Consider the following 12094-nt stretch of genomic DNA (forward strand, 5'->3'; position numbering starts at 1 on the left):
CCCCATTGTCACAAATAAGGTACATTTACAACCTGAAAACATGTCACAAAGTAAAGATTAGGCTACACATGAGCTTATGGGGAGTGGGCCTCACAGCAGGTCACCTCGCTAAGTGTCATACAAAGAAAATACTGCAAACATCTCACTTTAAACTGTTTTTTAAAGATTTTTTTGTTAAAAAAATGAAAAGAAAAAAACAATTGTTACATTTGGATATAGAGTCTAAAAATATGGTGGTGATTATGATTAAGAACAGTTTCATAAACCGAGGAGGCAAAGGGCATCAATATGAAACCATCTGGCTAATAATAAGTCCTAGAAATAAGAGCTCACTAGACCTTTAGCTCCTCCAAGGCAAGAGCTTTTGTTCATTCATCTTCTTATTGCTAGGGCACAGAAATATGACATGTGGGAAGTCCCCGAGAAAGGTTAAATAAACAAGTGTTTCCACGGAAATGAAGTTTATTAAGATTTGTTTAATAAGTAGATTCATGTACCTAGTTAACCAATGCTAAGGACTACTTATTCCATGAAATGGACTTACCAGGAGGGTGGCAGACAAGCCATATAGTGAAATACTCTATCAACTTATAGCCCAAAGCTTTAAAGAAAAAAAAATCAATCCTAGTGTTGTAGGTTGGGTAAATGTGATTTTAGTTTGGTGTTTAAAATATTTGAGTCTCGAGTCCTGTTTCTATTTGTGGACAAATTTCTAAGTTGCTCTGTGACATTTTCGTGACTCTGACATCAATGAGTAGCTACAACTTGAGATTTCAAGGGTAGAAACTTACTAAAACATGGAAATATCATATGCACAATCATGTGCCTATAGGCCAAATATTCAGGCCCTGTGGGTCATATTTGTACTATTTACCAGTCCTACATCGCTCACGCAGTCCATAAATATTTACTGAACGCCTATATTTTCAAAGCATTGTGGTAGGGTATTTTCTGCCATGACTTTAGAAAACTAAGGGTTTTAGAAGGTTAGAAAGAAATCTTTGCCAGCCCTTTAGTTGAGGTCTGAATGAGGTGGTAACCAGAAAATGGAGAGGAGGTGTGTTTTTGAGACTCTGTGTGACTAAGACTCTGTCTGGCACATGTACTTCCTGACTCTTAGTTTCGTAGCTTACGTTCCTACTCCTATTTGTTCCCTATGGTTCTCATAGCAAGATGGCGCTACACTATCATGGGCCATGGAGTGATTGTGGCAAACTTTTTTATTATTAAAAGACTCAACTGGAGTTAAAATCAGATTTGATCACTTCTTTCTCAGTGCCATATGGTCACTTCCCTTGTCCTGCTCTTCCAGTGTTGATGCTATTGCATTAGAGTTAACTGCAAGCTCCTTTAAGGCAGGCAATGTATCTCCTCAATGACTATGCACAATCCCTGGCAAAGTCAGCTGTGGACGGCCTGCAATACAGAGTTTGGATTTAAATTCAGGCGGGCTTCAACCTGTAGCCCACCCCACCCACTGCAGAGGTGTTTTGTTCTATAGGAGGGACTCGTGAATACAGGGCTGGACATACACAGAGGCAAGACTTCTGTGAATAAGAAACCAGGTAAATCTCTTAGAGTTTTTTCATACAATGTGCCATGCTCACACCCTATTTTAGCTTCTCTGGAATTATCAGGATTTCACATTTGAGCATGAACTTGTGGCTGCCACATTCAACAAAGAAAACAGAGGATGCCCAGTTAAGTCTCAATTTCAGATAAACAAAAGATAATTTTGTAATAGAACTATTGCATTTTATTTTTATTACATTTATATTTTGATTACATTTTATCTAGCAACCTTATCTTCAAGATGATGAGTAAATGGGATTAAAAGAGGATCGAATGAGATGTATCTCTATAATTCTGTTATCATTGCCAGCCCTTAGACAAATGCCAGTTACACCTCCTATAATTTTAATAATTAAAAAGTTTGCCACAATCTTCCTGTGGCCCATGATGGGATAGTGCCATCTTGGTTTAAAAACCATAGGAAAGATATAGGAGTAGGAATATAAGCTATGAAACCAAGAGTCAGGAAAGGTATGTGTCAGACCCCATAGATGTCATAGTCACACAGAGTCTCAAAAACAACACACACTGTCCATTTCCTGGTTAGTACTTCACCCAGACCTCAATTAAGCATTTAAGGGCAGTTACGGGTCTGACTTGCTCAAGTCAGTCAGACCCATAACTGTATATTCAACAATAAATTTTATCTGCATGAGAAACCCAACAATCCTCCTAGATTTCTTAACAGCTTGACTTATAAAGGGAAAACAGAAAGTCATAAAATCATAAAGATCAATTACAAATATGGTGATGGTTATACCTTCAACTTTCATAGCACTTTAAATCCATTCAAAGTATTTTATGTCCATTATTTCATGTAATTATTAGTGTGGTATTTATTAGCAATGAGAGAATGGAATGTCTGTTCAATCTATTGTTATGGCCCATTTGCAAATCTTGATATCATCCATTGGAACCACAAATGGAAAGAGATTCAGTTTCCTTTTTCCCCTTCAGGAGTCTGTCTGTTCATCGATCAGTTGTAGGCTTTCTCTCAAGTCCTTTTTATAACTAGTCCCAGATTTGGTATTAATATCACAAAAATATTTTATTTTTGAGTTACTTAGCTGATTATACCCATGTAAGGTAAGAGTTTTAAATAAAATGGAATCAAAAGCAAATGAAAAAAAAATTGTGAGAAAAGGCCTTTCTCTTTAACTGTATGCCCCACTATAATGACAAATAGCAAAAACTCAGTGATTTCTGAATGAATTAACCAAAGTATGAGTGCAGGAACAAATGAACTTCAAATGATAGTGTGCTTTAGTCCTAATTCAATTCAATCCAAATATCGCCAGCCTAATGAAGACTGCTGTTGAAAAGGGTCACTCGCTAAAACCACAAGTTCAGAGGCCAGAGCCATCCAGAAACCATTTAGTGCAGCTCCATGGAAAGGAAATCATTTTCTGGAGTCATCTGAGACAAAGAGGTCTATGTCATTAAGCAACGAAAATGCCACAATCATCCAGTAACTAACCATCAAATGCTACTCCGAGGCAGTGCATTCTTTTCTCTAAGATACATTTTTTTAAATGCAATTGAAGTTCATTTCCTTTCACCTGGTCCTCAATAAATAAGATAGCAAGTCCAAAGGTGCCTAGAACAGTGGCCAGCACTTGATGTGTGTTCAATAGCTTCTTGCTGTCTGAGCAAAGTAGGTGATGGAATCCTAACCCTCTGTTGGACAGGTGTCATCACTGTATTAGTTTGGGGCTTGTTTGTTCAAACCACCATCTTCCATTAATATCACTTTTTCTCCCAATTGGTTATGAATTCAATTCTTAAGGTGTCCATATAGAAAGAAGACAGGTGTGGTCTGGCTTTCCCCAAAGGCAGAGTTTTTCCTGCTATGTGCCAAATGACTAAATGAATAATGGGAACTATCTTCTACTTTAAAACAAGTGACTGGCATATCATAGGTTTCACTCATTCTCTTGGTCATGCATTCATTCATTCATGCAATAATTACTCATTATGTGCTTTCCACGGGCATTACTAAGCTAAGGTTACATATTATTTAATCTTATTTAATCTTCACAAGTACCCTATGATGTTGGTGTTATTATCTTGGGTTTATATATAAAGAAACTGAGGTTAATATAGTTTAAGCAACATGCCTAACATCACAGAGTTATGGTGGAACAAAGACTCAAAATACATCTGTGTGGATCCAAAGTTCATGATTTTCATTTCTACTTCCATAAGTGAAAAAATGGAAGAAAATGAGGAATTTTCAGAGGAACACAGCTACTTTGTGGAGGAAGATGTCCAGGACCAGCTGGCATATGTCTCCTGAAGAAATTCGGGGTCTTCAAGCACTGGCTCCACAAACCTGAGCCTTTCCAGATCTCAGGTGGACTCTCTTTTCACACACACAGATCCGGCCTTTTAACCCCCTTCTCCCCCTTCTGCAAGGACATTCTGTGCATGTAGCTTTTTGAAATGGCCACATCTGTGACACAGTAGTTATTAAGTGTGGTGTCAAAGCTCCTATGCATGTACTCAAGGAGTGATTTTCCCAGAAATCTATCTTTAATCATGTAATAAATTAGAGAGGAAAAGAAAGTGGGGGAAATGCTTTAAAAATTTCTCTAGAGCAAGCACACTAAAGCACAGCTGGACCAGGTGAACCATTAAAAAGCAGGAGAAAAATAGTAACCAGAGATGCTGAAGCTGTGTGGGCCTCATAGAATTTCTCTACCTTCGGGGGACACATCCAAGTACACAACACATAAAAAAACACATATTACAGGAGGAAATTGAAGCGCTTAGGCTATGTTGCAATGCTATCAGAGCTGCCAGAAGAAAGGGAGGTGGGAAGAAAATGTAAAAGAGAAATGAATGTCAAAGTGACTCCACAGAGGGACCGATGTGTGGTTCTTCAAACGATCTAATGGGACTTGATGACCAAAGAAACAGAGGAAAATAATGCTATGCAAAGTGATGCCTTGTCTTAAAACAACCTTCATTTTCTGGAGAGTAAAATGTCCCCCCAGTAGCCACAGAGAGAAAGAGACTGAATGGTTTGGCTGGTGTGACTATGAAGGTGTGAGGTCACATGTCAGAAATCCTTATTCCAGACAGAAGTCATGGTGAACTAACAAGTGTGTGATAGAAAATTACTGGCAGCCATCAATCCCGAAATTCCAAACAAGAGTTAGGTTAATGACAACTGTATCTGAATTGCCCTGGATCTCAATCTAGAGACCACGATGTGCTCATTGGAATTCAATCCAATAGCAAAAGCTATTTATGGAGCATTTTCATGGTGCCAGAAACTCTGCTAAGAACTTCACATGCATCAGATCATCAAACTTTTCCGCTGAGACCATTGATGCTTAGAACATGACTTATGCCAAATCACACAGGTAGTAAAAGACAAAGCTGGATTTGCACCCAGGTATCATATCCAGAGCACCTGCCTGTACAATACACCTTTCCTAAAATGTAGGCCTCAAGGAAGTGCCCTGAGACAAGATGGCATTTTAGTAGTTATATCATTTCTCACCTGAATTTCCAAAGCAAAAATGCCAACCTAGACATGTTTAACTAAGTGTGGGAGTCCTTACCCACCAAAGTACAGAGCCCTACACATACTCACTCACACTTCCCCTCGGTTTCCCTCCTCCTGCACGTCACTGACCCACCCGACATAGAGCTAGTTTCTGGGAGGAGGCCATCTCTTTGGTGTGCATTTCAGCAGGAAGTGCCCACCAGAGTGGTCCTATGGGCTCACAGCTAATCAGTGAGGCTCTGCAGCAAGCTCCAAACACTGAACACACATGACAAGCTCCTGCCAACTGTCAAGCCCATCGAATGATGCACAAAAGCTGGAGTGAGGCTGAGACTGGGCATTGTTATTAATAACAATAGTCAATACTGATGACACTACATTTCAAATGGTCCCAGGTTTGCTTTAAAATTATTTTTAATTATTGATTTCAAAGAGGACAGGACAGGGAGAGAGAGAAACATCAATGATGAAAGAGAATCATTGATTGGCTGCCTCCTGCACACCCCACGCTGGGGATTGAGCCTACAACCCAGGCATGTACCCTGACTGGGAATCGAATAGTGACCTCCTGGTTCATAGGTCAATGCTCAACCACTGAGCTACACAAGCTGGGCCAAGGTTTGCTTTTAATGGATTATCTAATTTAATTTTTACCACAAGCCAGTGATGATAGTATTGTGCCCATTTTATAGATGAGAAAATGGAGACTCTGTTTACCAACCCTAGCACAGATTAAAACCCAAGACATGTTTAACCCTGGTGCCCTTTTGACTATGTCATGTGGCCTCTCCAAGGCCAAGGGATTCAGGAGAACTTTCTCCATGCAGCTCTCCCAGCAAAGAACTATTCCCTGAATGAACTGGGAACCACACGTTTCCTATTGATGAAGAACATGGCCAACGTGAACCTGGACACAGCCTCAGTGTCCTGAGGGATTACCAGCACCTTTACCTGAAGGGATTTGTGATGGTCATGAGGACAGAGAAGGATGAGGGGCACAATTCTGCCATATGCCTGAAAAGGGAGTAGAGGAACATCAGTACTTGCTTGAAGTTAACAGTGAGCAAACAAGCTAAGAATGGCTGTTTCTGTACAAGACGGGGAAGGAAAATCACACAGAATGCTGGAGAGTAAGTGTGCCAAGTCCACATGCAGAGGGCTCAGGAACCCACTCCTCTGTTCGCCTTGCCTTCTGTCATATCAGACACGGTCATTATTTGCAACTGATGTTCCTGGAAATGTGTGAATTGATGAATCCATTTCTTTCCCATTAGCTATGGGAGGATGTAGGGGGAGGATGGGGACAGGAGAGGGAAGATGCTCTAACTTCGACTTTGAAGTCAGTAGACCGGAGGCCCAATGACTCGCCAGCTGGGACCCTCTGGACCAACTTTCCATTTTCAGAAAAGATGCTTTTCAGCTCTAATAGTCTTTAATCACTAATCTGTTGACAACGAGGAAGTCACTTACCTCTCCTACCCCCAGTAGAAACGTACCTCCCTGGAACTGCTAGAGAACAACTTCCCGATGTGCCGCAAAGGCAGGAACGTTGCTTTAGGGACACACAGCCCGATATTGGACGGGTCCAGTAACCCTGTCTATCAGGTGCTCTCCACACCAGCCACTCCCAACAGTCTACATTTCTCCCAATCATGTCCCACCTGGGGACATGAGAAGAGTGGGGACCCGGGTGGGGGGTGCAACACAACCAATACAGAGGCACAATGCACCTCCCAAAGCATACTTATTTCCTGAATTTTTTCACTGCTCCCCTGCCCCACTTAAAGTAGATCAGATCATATCCTAGAGCTTATTTGAAAATGCCAGCACATCGTTCAATTCAATTGTTGATTCAATTCTTCCAGTTAAAAAAGTCCAGAGATCTAGGTAAAGGGATTGTTTTGTCAACGTTCTGTTTGTTGATATAAACTTTCCCCCAAATGTCAATTCATTCATTCAATTATTCACTCAGCAAATATTTATTGAGCACCTATTATGTGTGAGTTCGTGTATTCATCTGAGAATTCAGCAATAAATAACATAAAAGTCCTGCCCAGGTGGAGATAACATTCTAATAGAGGGTGACAGGGAACAAACATATAAGCAAACACATATTATGGGATTCACCTAGCTTAGAGATAAGATATCTTAGAGCCAGAGGGACCCTCTAAACAGAGAGATGGGGAGGAAGAAGAAGCAGTTTTTCCTAGTAAGGGGTAAAGAAATCTCATTTGGAATATTCCTTGGTACCTAGAATGAAAGTAATTGGGGGATTTTTTTTACATGTACAAGTGAAGACTGTGTATGTAAATGTAACAGGGAAGACTTATATTCTCCCTCAGAAATGCAAAGCCCGTGGCTCCCCGGAAGGACTCATGGAAGAGCTACAGCCTGCAGCCCAGGCCAGCAGGTGCCTTGCCAGCCTGGCAAAGGGTGCCTGGACCACGAATGGGTTAAGGTGGCAGCGCCTGTGCTGGGAGCGCTGCATAAACAGCGTGTGCCGGGCGTTCTAAGCCTGCTTCATCTTCCCGTCTCCCAGTCCCGGCTGTCAATCAGCTGTCACTCGCCCGCACATCAGCAGCGTGTGCACATCACCAGGCTGTCAGCAAAGCAGCTGATGAGACTTGGCTCCAAGCTGTCAATCATCTTTGTTTCTCTTCTCTGCTTGGGAAATATTTTGGCTCAGAGAAACAAAGAAACCTGGGCAACAATGGCTCCGAGTCAGGCATTCCTCCTGTCCATGGATGTAAGCTCTTAAAGAGCCTTGTGTTTTATAAAAAACAGCAGAACTAGCACATCTGATCTCTGACAAGGTGGCTGAACCTAATCAGGACAGATCAGCTGCTGCCCAAGGTGCCATGGGCTGTAATTGGAGGATCCTTACGGAGTTATCACTCGCAGGAAAGTCAGGGGACTATAATTCTGTCAACACCAATCCCAAACTGTATGTTCAAAGCAGCTGGGGTCTCCCCCACTCCCCCCCCACCCCCAGAAAAGATAGCACTTGGCCAACAAACACCTGAGATAATTGGTAAGAGGAAATTAGAAGGATGTTGCTGATACAGTAACTAGGAGCAATTTTTTAAAGGAACCTTCAGAAGTAGAACACTGGGAGTGAGGTGTGAGCTGTCAAGGATAAAGGGGGGTCCTGGGGAGGAGACCAGTAGGAAATCTCTGCAATTCACCTCCCACTTTTCATTGAGTGATTTGGTTGCTATTCGCCTCGCTTGCTAAACAACCACGTGTCCAAACACTCTAAACCTCGACGGAGACCCGGCTGCCACCTACGACAAGGCCTTGATCGGAAGCAAGAACATCAGGAGTGGAGGTATCACTGTCAGGCTGTCGGCACTGTGCTAGTCTCTGAAGACCCCTGGGGTTTTCTTAGAGGCGCAAAAAGAAGAAATATCAGAAAAACAAACTTCGCTCTTACTGTATCGCTTCGGTCCATCTTCCAGACAAAAGGAAAGGGTCAGCGTGGCGTCGTCTTCAAAAAACTCCGTGGCGAACGCGTCCCACCAGAGGTTGTCACTATCCTGCAAAGAGACGGATCATTTACTTAGCAGGCAAGTGTGGGAAATATCTCAGAGGGGGAAGAAATAGAAAACCCAGTCGCTGCTAGCATATGTGTGTGGGCGTTCTAGAAAGAGGGTGGGCGGGTGTAGGTCGCTTCTTCAAATGAATTGCCTCCAATGGGGACTGAATTCCAACTCAATAAACGAGTCATGCAAACCTGGTGAAAATTAATTTTGGAGGACATATTTGGGAAGATTCAATAAATTTACTCTAGGGCACAATGATATTTTCTTTTAACAAAAAGGTTAGTATTTCATGTAAAATACATTCAACTTTTTCTCTTTCTCGTTGCTCTTGTAAGAGTCCAATTTTATAAACAGAAACCACATTATTACAACTAGGTTAAGGAGGGTACATTTTTAAAAACACAATTTATTCCAAAAGGGGTATGTGTGGCTTACAGCCCTACTCTGTGTGAATATTTCTGTAAGGAATCCAGGTGTGGCTGCTACATGGATACATGTAGATAGACGTGTTTCTATCTAGATGGTCCAAGCAATCATCACGTGCATATGGATTGTGTTTGAGGATTGTTTTATAGACAACCCCCAGCTCGTTATTCAAGCAGCTATTAAAAGTGAAGCAGTGCAGCAGAATGCAAACCACCCTCAGGAATCCCGTTTGTTTGTCTTGGGATGAGTGCTTCCCTTGCTCATCCAGAAAACACTCTGAACTTGGCCCAGTTTAAGGTAGTGAAAATCATTGCTACTCTCCAAGGGCAGAGGGGGCCTCCTATCACAGGAATTAGGAAGGTTATGCAGAGTGTCATGTTTAAAAGGGGGCCTCATGTCCTGGACCGTGGCCCATTTACCCCTAAATTCTTAAGCACATTCTTTTTCCAGAAGATTGTTGGTGGGTGCCAGACCTCAGGCCCAAGATGGTTCGCAGCTGCCTGTCAGAGCGGGGAGGGGAGATGAGGGGGGCTGCTGCTCCCCACTCGATAGCCCCGCTGCTGCGGCCCTGGCGGAGACATCCAAGGCCTGGAGTCTTCCCGTTAAGTTGTTCTGCTTATGACAACACTAGGTTGTTGTCACTGGCAGGCTTCGGGAACAAGCCTGCAGTCCTGGCAAGAATAATTAAGGGGCCACTGAAGATGGATGCCATCCTCTTTCCAGAAAAAAAAAAAGCACACAAATGAATTTACTTTCAGTCGCTTTTTTTCTGGCCTCCTCCCAATCACCACACCAAAAGCCAGCACTCTTCTTAGTGAAAACACAGTAAATATAAAACCACCCAAGAGCAAATCATGGAGCCACATACAATCTACCTCTTTTTTTCTCATTTCGAAAACAAATATTAATTGAGCACTTATTATGCACAGGCCCTCAGGGTACGCAGCTGGATGAGAGACTGGTCCTTATCCCCAAGGGCTCAAAACCCACTAGTAGGAGACCTCTAAGCGAGCAGCTAACAGGTAGCCTCACTCCATACCTGAGACCACGGCACAAAGCCTGGGAGCCCTGGAGGCTGGCAGAGCTTCTAGAAAAGGCAGTGGGCTTAGAAGGGGAAGAGGCAGCTGCAGAAAGAAACACTATTTGGGAACCTGGGTGCACTGGCACATTTTATTTCACGTGGCTACACAGATGGCTGAAGAATACGTTAACATGTATTGAGTGCTTACCCCATGCCAAGCATCACTGTAAGTATTTTATGTGCATTTTCCCACTTGCTCTTCACTACCTCCCTGCTTTTTTGTTTGTTTGTTTCTCTCTCTCCAGTATAACAATAACATCATTTTCTTGTGAGCAGGGCTTCTGTTTTGCTCACTGCTCTACCTCTCAGGTATCCAAATGGTGTGGAGCCCACGGTATCACTCAATAAAAGTTGTTTACTGTGTGAATAAAGCTGCCCACCTTATTAGTCCTACTTTACAGCTGCAGAAGCTGAAGCTCAGGTGGCCAATGTAAGCTGCCAAGAGCTGGTGGCACTGAGACTTAAACTCGGACCCTCGGACATGTGAGACCTGCCCCGGCTCCTCTGCCTGACCTTTCTCCAGCAGCCTTTGGGAAGGCAGGAGTCAGGGCTCAGCAGAAGGGAGGGAGAGCTGAAAGGGACTATTTTGTCTCAGGTTGGTTTTTCTTCCCAGTTCCTTGCTTGTCTGCGCTGCCCCGTGGCCAGGACTCACACCCAGGATGCCTGGCACTGCCCAGTATATCAGGTGGCCCGACATCCTTGGTGGAATTCACTCCTGTGGGCAGACCTCAGGCCTCGGCATCATCCCAGCTACAGGAACTTGGGCAACTTATTTCACTCCCTGAGCCTGTTTCCTTCCTGGGAGGTGAGGATAAAATTCAGAGGGACAACAGTCATAACTGTCTTGCAGAGTAGATGCAACAACAACAACAGTAATACTAACAATAATACCTCAGGGTAAATGTGCGCATTCACTACCTTAGTGGGTGTAAAGTGCCCGGCAGGGACCCCAGCACTCACTGATGATCAGTAACATGCCCATCCCCTGCACTGTCTCACTGTCATTGCCAAGGGGTGAGGCATTCCATGAACAGCATCAAAATGGACCTGATAAAACCATCTGTTCACCACCAAGCGCGTTTCCCTATCACGTCCACTGGGTGAAACCCATTTGCCTGGCAACAATGCCTGTCTGCCCCACAATTAAAACTCTGAGCAGAAATTCAGAAATTTATCAGTGCTCTCCTGCCCTGCTGATGGTTCAAAGGCCCAACGATGAGATCAGACACTCCACCATTTTCCTTAATCAAACTCTGCTTTCCAGCACTTCTGCCAAAAAAGAAATAAAAATGGGGCCCTAAAGGTAGAAACCCAGGGAGGACCCAGGCTGACCTCAAGTTGCTGGGATGGAGCAAGTATGGGAGGCAACGGATCAATGTTTCTCTCTCACATGGATGTCTCTCTCACCCTCTCATTAAAAAACAAACATGTCCTCAAGTGAGGATTAAAGAAAAAAAATATTAAATGTCAAGTACAGGCCAGTCTTTCATTTTAAAAAAAGATATATTTTTATTGATTTCAGAGAGGAAGGGAGAGGGAGAGGGAGAAGGAGAGGGGGAGGGAGAGAGGGAGGGAGGGAGGGGGAGAGAGAGAGAGAGAGAGAGAGAGAGAGAGAGAGAGAGAAACATCAATGATGAGAGAATCATTGATCTGCTACCTCCTGCACACCCCCTACTGGGGATCAAGTCTGCAACCTGGGCATGTGCCCTTGACCAGAATCAAACCCAATGCTCTACCCACTGAGCAAAACTGGCTAGGGCAAGGCTAGTCTTATATCAGCCTCACGTGAGGGAAGAAAATTATAGGAAGAACATACATGTGAGGGTCCCTGGCTTAATACTAGTACCTATCACCTGATATTTTCTAAGAGCTTCACATGAATTTAACATCTTACATTCACAACTACCCTAATTGCTACCCTGGGGTAAAGCAGGTGGCCTTAGAGAGAATGTATATCCT

At 43.2% G+C, this 12094-nt stretch overlaps 1 protein-coding gene across 1 annotated transcript in view; it reads right to left on the bottom strand.

The window, feature by feature from the left end:
- Positions 1 to 8618, bottom strand: part of LDB2 (LIM domain binding 2) — a 201002-nt gene extending 192384 nt beyond the window's left edge. The window contains exon 1 of the mRNA XM_006101516.1: positions 8520 to 8618. The gene's annotated coding sequence lies outside the window, so the exon portion shown is untranslated. The remainder of the gene's footprint in view (positions 1 to 8519) is intronic.
- Between the last annotated feature and the right edge of the window lie 3476 nt (positions 8619 to 12094).

This window comes from Myotis lucifugus, unplaced genomic scaffold (assembly GCF_000147115.1).
Source record: "Myotis lucifugus unplaced genomic scaffold, Myoluc2.0 scaffold_367, whole genome shotgun sequence".
Taxonomy (NCBI): domain Eukaryota; kingdom Metazoa; phylum Chordata; class Mammalia; order Chiroptera; family Vespertilionidae; genus Myotis; species Myotis lucifugus.